Consider the following 8,542-nt stretch of genomic DNA (forward strand, 5'->3'; position numbering starts at 1 on the left):
ATTGTTTTATCTGGAAATGGCGTTTCTATGGCTGGTTTCGTTGGGTCTCCTTTCAATGCTCCGAGCTGCGCATGGTTCCGGATGGACCGATGCTCATGCTACGTTCTACGGTGGCGGTGACACTACTGGCACAATGGGCGGTGCTTGTGGTTATGGCAATCTGTACAGCCAGGGCTACGGTACCAACACCGCGGCTCTGAGCACTGCATTGTTCAATAATGGTTTCAGTTGCAGTGCTTGCTATGAAATCCAGTGCAACGATGACCCGCAATGGTGCCTTCCTGGCTCTATCGTTGTCATTGCTACTAACTTCTGGCCACTCAATAATGCGATTCCAAATGATGACGGTGATTGGTGCAACCCTGCTTTGGAGCACTTTGATCTCTCGGAGCCCGTTTTTCAACACATTGGTAAGTTTCAACCAGAATCAACAGAGGGTTTGAATCTTTAATGCTGTCAACACATATGGTCAGATTTTCCTTTATATGCCATGGATTATGGTTGAATTACAAAGCACAGAAGCTTAATTTCACAACGCAAAATTTATTCAGTTCTACTATCCGAAACCCAATCCTTATAGCTGAATTCTTTCGATATGGATCACATGGAAATTTGAATTCATGGAATTCAAAAATCTAACAGAGAGAAATAAGTGATGTCAGGAGACAGGTCGCAGGGTCATGTCTCGACGGTGCTGCGACTGCTGAATGAGGTCGTCAGGGGATCGAGTGGAATCCCACGGGATTGCGCGCGACGTTTTTCTGGATATGCAAAGAGACTGGAAGTAATAATAAACCAGGTGGACAAAATTTCATCAGAGACGCTGCCTCTGCCCGTCCAAACAGGTTTGAAAGGTATAGCGACCGATTTGAGCAAAGTTGAGGCCACGATAGGTGTTTATAACAACAAATGCAGGATTTATTTACTCATACACTGTAGAAACCGCGCAGAACCTTGGGAAGATAATACCATCCCTCGTAAAAGCTAGAAACGAGAGGTTCTAAGATCGAAATTGATGTCTGACAATGTGAAACATTCACATAGAAAAATTGAATGAATTATAATTCAATAAATCAATCCCTCTCGGTTATATGGAACGAGTGAAACGACTGAGGTGGAGGAGTCTGAGTGACTACAGTGGAGGAATATAAACGACTGTTCGTTTCATTTATGCAAGGTGAGATGTAAGCACAATAAGCTTGTCGAATTATGAGCTGAAAAAGATGTGGATGGCTCAAGAGAAGGACGGGTCCTCATTTGAGAAGATTGAGTCGATACCAAGAGAGGGAAATGAAATTAGCAATCAAGCATGGCAGATCTTCATCAATTGTCTTCACAGCTGTATGGAACAAAGCTAGAGACTAAGCGTTACATATGGGATGCGTTACTTTTCTCAACAGAATGGCAACGAGAATGGCGCTGACCAATGTTCAGATTCAATATGTTGCTCGGTCTCTTCTACGCATCCGTCTCCCAACGTTTAGATGTAATAAGTGCAGGCTTGAGCTCAAGAATAAACATCCTCTTAAACTAACTAAGTAATCAGACCATATCAGCACGTTATTCAAGGAGGCTTAGACAAGCTTGGCAGGGAATGACAACATGTCAGAGAATCTGGCGTTATCTCAGGTCGCAGAAGATCACATAATGGTAGATGCGGGACATGCACAAAGAGTTGAGAAAAATTTCAGCCTTTTTTTAAGGAAAACACCAGGTCAACAGAAGATTGAAAGACTGACACTGAAGAAAGAGCGTTTCTTAGAAGCTGGAAAGAACATTAACCTCTACGCCTTAGTCGCTGCTCAAATGCAGAAAGCAACCCAGATTCTACAATTGTTACAATAAAAAATACCCTTCCAAACTGTCCATCTCAAAATCAGAAAACAGGTATCCATCGTCCTATTCTAAGTTGTCGAATGAATACAAATAGCTAGAGACACAAGAATTGAAAGCTATTTTATTTTATTAAATCTGTAAATCATTGAAGATGAACATTATGGCACTTGGTTGTTACACATGTTAAATTGATTTTACCTCATCTTCTTGCTTAGAATAAATTACAATTGAAATCACAATAATTTCACTATAAAGCAAAAGCAATATTCACCCATGGTATTCATGTGGAATATAGCCTATTTAAAGGGGGAAATTAAACCAGCCTAAATCCATCTTAACTTCGGATCTACCAAGCATAGAGGGATCAAATCTATTTTCACTCTAAAAAAGGTTTTCATCTTGAGAGATTTTCATCTTTGAGTGAAAAGAGATTTGATCCCTCTCGACGCTTGGTAGATCTATAGTTAAGATGGATCTAGGCTAATTTTAAATAATTTGTTGTGAAAAGGGTTCGATTGTTAAGAATATACCAGGTTACAGAGTTAGTAAAAATAGAGAATGCACACTTAACGATGAAGTTTCTTTTTATATTTTTAAAAATAGTTTAATATAATAATTATTTATAATTAAAATCTTAAATATATTATTCATTAATTTTAAGAATTTTTTTTGGTCATATATATATATAGATATGAAAAGGTGAAAAATGAGTTTCGATGGTGGTTTGATCCCTGATGGCTAGGTTCTTTTGATCCAAAATGGATCTAGAATAGACTTCTAAGTCTAAAAATCCTTCTCATAGAGAAAAATGAAAGTCAAAGGATGCCCCTAGTAATAGTCCCATTGCATATATTTCTTCATTCTGAATCTAATGAAATTTGAATGGGCTAAAATGGACTTCGGATGAAGAAGTTATTGCAAAAAGAAGATTGCCCATTATCCTTAGAAAAGGAGGCAAAATCTTATAAAAATGGGCTTAAGGCTTTATATGCGTTCCTTAAGGAAATCACATCGGAAAAATTCAAAGGGCGGACCAACAGGCCTTAAGGGATCCCCGATAGCGATCTCTGATATATTGGATCGAAGGTAGGCTGCCATGCGATATCGGGACCCCGGGTGAGCTGATTGCGATATGCGATGGTCAGTGATCGGCGATCAGCACAGTCAAAGGGAAGACCCTCGGGGCCGTTGTGATTGCGATATGCGACATGTGATTGGGGTCGATAGCGATGCGCTGATATCGGTGATCGGCGAATCCCTGATACAAGGAGCCAATGCCAATGCGACGTGTGATTATGACTTGCGACGAAGCGCGGACCTGATGAGGTTTATGAACGCGGTTGAATAATATTTGAAATCCAGAATTTCAGTATTCTGTGTATTCCCATGTATTTGGGTTTTTGACCATGCGACAATTCGATTGCGATATTGCGACCAAAGGCGGACCCAATAAGGATTATAGACGTGATTTCATATTATTTGAAATTTGGATTTGCAGATTTTCTTTGTATCTCCATGTAATTGGGTTTTGGCCTTATGCAATGCGATTTGCAATGAGCGATGAAGAACACGGACCTGACAGGTTTATAGGGGTGATTCTGTATTATTTGAAGTCCGGTTAAATGATCAATGATGTGTTTTCACTAGTTTTCCCTGTGTATTGCGTTACGTGTTCGAACATGGGATTTCTGCAGGAGGAAGGCCGAACGGTTGGGTTTCCAGTGCCCCCGGTTCATTTCCATGAGAAACTGATACTTTTGTGAAAACGCATGGTTTTCCATGATGGAGGAATGTAACCAAATGGTTACAAATACACAGAGAGCTCAATTGATAGGGCTGCTAAAGGTCGCCGATATTCGCTTGGAGGTCGAGCGAACCACTGATAACACAGAGAGCCAAGAGCCAGAGTCGAGAGCCAGAGTGAGAGAATAGCAAAGAGATAAAATGATCCAGCTGTTGCAGGTGTCTGATGTGTGCTGAAGATAGAAGAAGGAGTTACAGAGACAGTAAGAGAATTCTGAGGGAGTTGGTGCAAGTTAGAGCTCAGAGTGCTGATTGAAGGAATCTAGTCCAGAGAGCCTAGACCTGTCTGTAGAGTATGGACAGCCAACAGGATAAGGTGGTATTCTAAACCCATAGGTTCAGTTGCAAACCAATGGAGTTGAGCATGGAGCTTTTAAAAGAATTCAGCCATAATCCCAAAGAGTCTAATTGAGTTGATTAGAGCTCAAGCAGACGTAGCCTAAGAGGTTTGGGTGAACTCCATATTATCTTGCTATTATGTTTATGATGTACCATTATGAGTTTTATTTCAGCATAAGCAAATAAACATAAAGCACATAAACAGTTAGAGACAAACACAAGCATACACCTATTTCAAGCACTTTTAATTCCGCAATTGTCATTCATAAGCATAGATATGGGGAATATATAAGCTTTGGAGTGGGAGAGGTTCTTGTAAGCTTGACAAGAAGCCTTTAGTGCCCCATTTTCAGATCAGGTGGTATCAGAGCATTAGGTTGATTAACCCCACCTTCAAAGAAGGTAGTATTAGAGCTGGTTATATCAGAGCCTCAAGTTAATTAACCCCACCTTCAAAGCGGGTGATATCAGAGTTAAGTTATACTATAGTAGGTTATATCATGATGCAAGTGGTATTAGATCAGAATGCTTGATTGATAGAGCGATCTATTTGCTTGCTTAGCTTGAAACGGGTTCAAATAGTAGAAATAATTTAGTTGTTTGATTGTTTGTAAACTGACTTATTTTGAGTTTGCAGAGCTAAAAGTTATCGATAAGCTAAGTTCAGGAGAGGAAAAGAAGGAAGAAGGGCTGAAGGCATTCTTCTTATCCTAAAGGACCTCAAAGCATTCCTTGAAGCACAAGAGGTTTGTTGCAAAAGGTTGCTTGAATAAACTCTTTGTTAATCTTGTTTGAAGTTCTTTTGTTCATTTTGATAATGACAACTTCTTCAAGTGAGTCCTCAAATTATTCCTTCATCACAACATTCTTTGATGAAGACATGAAGCAAGACTTGTTCATCGTGATGGATATGGTGAGAGAAATGTATTAGGATGGAAGGAAGAGCATCATACTTAGAGAGCAGTTGAATTCCGTGAAGGAAGAGAAGCAGCTGCTTTTTGACAAATTGCAGGAAATGGAGAGGCAACTTCATATTGTAAATATGAACTTGAAAATGATGCATGAGTTGGAGACACAGCTCTTTGTTGCCAAAGAAACCTTAGTCAAGTATCAGCTTGAAGAAGAGGTAAACAATTCCTGTTTGTCTTCAAATTCTTCTAAGAATGTTTATGTTGGTTCTTTTGAAAAACATATCAGAGGCATAGGGTCCAAGTTAATGTCCAAGATGGGCTATGAAGGAAAAGGCTTGGGAAAACATGCACAAGGTATCTTTGAGCTCATAATGGTTGAGGAAAGGCCTAAGTATTTGGGTCTTGGCTATGGACAAGCTTATGGAGAAAGTTCCAAAGTTGCCATGAAGACAATTGAAATAGTCCCAAGAAGGAGTCTCATTTCAGTTCTTCTACCTCAAGAGTGTGAAGATTGTAGTCATGGAGAATGCAATAGCTTGAAACATCATTTGCAGGATGCAGGTGTTCATGAGCATACACTTGAACCAGAGAGTTGTGGAAACTCTGAAACCATTGAAGAGGTTGATGGTGTTCCAAAGGGAGCTACTTCTTCATTCAATTCACCTCCTCATGAAGGCAATAAAGGTGAAAGAGAAAGGTATAATTCTGGTTCTAATCGTATTCCTTTTGATTATGTAAAGCATGATAAATTTCCATATAAGTATGGGAAGAGAATTGCATGTTCCTTTTGTGGCTTGGATAACCATAATGTTTCTAGATGTTGGAAGAGAATGGCCACATACAGAAAACTTTTGAAGGAAAGGAAGCAAAAAGCCAAAGGTCCATTAGACAAGGCAAATCATGCTGTTAAGAAGATGCACATGTGTTGCACTTACTGCCACAAGCAAGGACATATTGCTGCAAAATGTTGGACTCTGAATCCAACAATGCTTCCACGAAACTTGAAGAAGGGAGAAAGAGAGAATGGCAGGAATGGAAAGGAAGTTTCCATAAATGATGTGTTTCAGGATGATTCATATGTTGATGTTGATGTGCAGACAAAAGAAGGACCTTTGAAATGGATTGGTAAGAAATGGTTAGAGTTCTTATCCAATTAAGGTTGCATGTATTTTGAAAATGCATCAAATCAATAGAAGACGTTTCTTGTTAATGGAATGCAGGTTGCACGTTTTTACCAAGAAGGTGAATGGAAAAAAGTTGAGTAGGAGACTCACTTTATTGCTGCAACAATATATTCATTTCAGCTTCGTAAGTACAGTGTGCTTAAGCGAAAGTTGAAGGATGAAATGCATGAACATAGGGATGTTGATGATTTCCTTGTATTTGAACATGTATGTGTGTTTAAATTGAAGGGTTGATTACTTTGTTTTTAAACATGCATGTAATGCAATATTGACTTGAGAAAAGTTGATTTGGTCTCCAAGATGGAGATGATGATGAAGAGTTTCATCTTTGAAAAAGAACATTATAATTCTTTTTCTACATGCTTGGCTTGAAGGGCCAATTGTTTTAAAGACATGTTTTGTTGGCTTGTTATCTAGTTAATCATCTGTATGCAGATGTAAAGACATGGAGGTGTTCACAAGATGTGAAATCTGTTTCTTTCATTGAAGCAGGAGTTTAGGCCATCCAGTTGTTGTCTGTAATCTTGTTATTGTTAACGGTTGTTGTTGACAGTATGTCAAACATGTACAAATGCAAATTTTGTGAAGCAGATGTAACTTCACATTGGTTTGAGCCACCTTGGATCAATGATCAAGGCAGAGAAGTTCAAACTACCTTCTGTGACCTTCTCAGCAGGAGTTCTGCAGGAATTCAAGGAGGAAGACAATTCTTCCCAAGAGGACAAGCACATCCAGGAAGGGAGTGTTCAAAGGCTTTGGTTCAGAGGCACTATGCAAGGCAAGTGTATGGAGGCTAAAATAAGAGGGTGAGGTACTCTCATTTACTGTTTAGATCAATATATCAGTCTTTTGGAGACCAAAAGATTTTTAGTGGGAAGGCGTGATCCAAAATGGATCTAGAATAGACTTCTAAGTCTAAAAATCTTTCTCACAGAGAAAATAAAAGTCAAAGGATGCCATTGGGAATAGTCTCATTGCATAGATTTCTTCATTCTGAATCTAACGCAATTTGAATGGGCTAAAATGGACTTTGGATGAAGAAGTTATTGCAAAAAGAAGATTGCCCATTATCCTTAGAAAAGGAGGAAAAATCTTATAAAAATGGGCTTAAGGCTTTCTATGTGTTTCTTAAGGAAATCACATTGGAAAGGTTCAAAGGGCAGAGCAACAGGCCTTAAGGGATCCCTGGCAGTGATCTCCGATATATCGGATTAGAGGTAGGCTGCCATGCGATATCGGGACCTTGGGCGAGCTGATTGCGATATGCAATGGTCGGCGATCGACACAGTCAAAGGGAAGACCCCTGGGGCCGTTGCGATTGTGATATGTGACATGCGATTGGGGCCGATAGCGATGCGTCAATATCGGCGATTGACGATCGACGAATCCCTGATACAAGGAGCTAATGCTAATGCGACGTGCAATTGCAACTTGCGACGAAGCGCGAACCCGATGAGGTTTATGAATGCGGTTGAATAATATTTGAAATCCAGATTTGTGGATTTTCTTTGTATTTCTGTGTAATTGGGTTTTGGCCTTATGTAATGTGATTTTCAATGAGCGATGAAGAACACGGACCCGACAGGTTTATAGGGGCGATTCTATATTATTTGAAGTACGGTTAAACACTCAATGATGTGTTTTCGCCAGTTTTCCTTGTGTATTATGTTACGTGTTCGAAGGTAGGATTTCTGCAGGAGGAAGGCTGAATGGTTGGGTTTCCGGTGCCTGCCAGTTCATTTCCATGAGAAACTGATTCTTTTGTGAAAACGCGTGGTTTTCCATGATGGAGGACTGTAACCAAATGGTTACAAATACACAGAGAGCTCAATTGACAGGGCTGTTGAATGTTGTCGAGATTCACTTGGAGGTCGAGCGAACCACTGATAACATAGAGAGCCAAGAGCCAAAGCGAGAGAACAACAAAGAGATCAAATGATCTAGCTGTTGTTGGTGTCTTATGTGTGCTGAAGACAGAAGAAGGAGTTCCAAAGACAGTAAGAGAATTCTGAGGGAGTTGGTGCAAGATAGAGCTCAAGATAGCTCAGAGCGCTGATTGAAGGAATCTAGTCCAGAGAAACCTAGACCCGTCTACAGAGTATGGACAACCAGCAGGATAAGGTGGTATTCTAAACCCATAGGTTCAGTTGTAAACCAATGGAGTTGAGCATTGAGCTTGTAAAAGAATTCAACCATAATTCCAAAGAGTCTAATCGAGTTGATTAGAGTTCAAGGAGACGTAGCCCAAGAGGTTTGGGTGAACTCCATAGTATCTTTCTATTATGTGTATGATGTACCATTATGAGTTTTATTTCAGCATAAGCAAATAAACTTAAAGCACATAAACAGTTAGAGACACACACAAGCATACACCTATTTCAAGCACTTTTAATTCTGCAATTATCATTCATAAGCATAGATTTGGGGAATATATAAGCTTTGCAGTGGGAGAGGTTCTTGTAAGCTTGA

The 8,542-nt window shown here is 39.7% G+C and overlaps 1 pseudogene; it reads left to right on the forward strand.

Annotated features, from left to right (window-relative positions):
* LOC149233123 (expansin-A10 pseudogene) lies at positions 1–451 on the forward strand (annotated as a pseudogene).
* Positions 452–8,542: the final 8,091 nt, after the last annotated feature.

Source organism: Pinus tabuliformis, chromosome J (genome assembly GCF_031772625.1).
Source record: "Pinus tabuliformis cultivar Carrire ecotype Pingquan chromosome J, CPIR1, whole genome shotgun sequence".
NCBI classification, from domain to species: Eukaryota; Viridiplantae; Streptophyta; class Pinopsida; order Pinales; family Pinaceae; genus Pinus; species Pinus tabuliformis.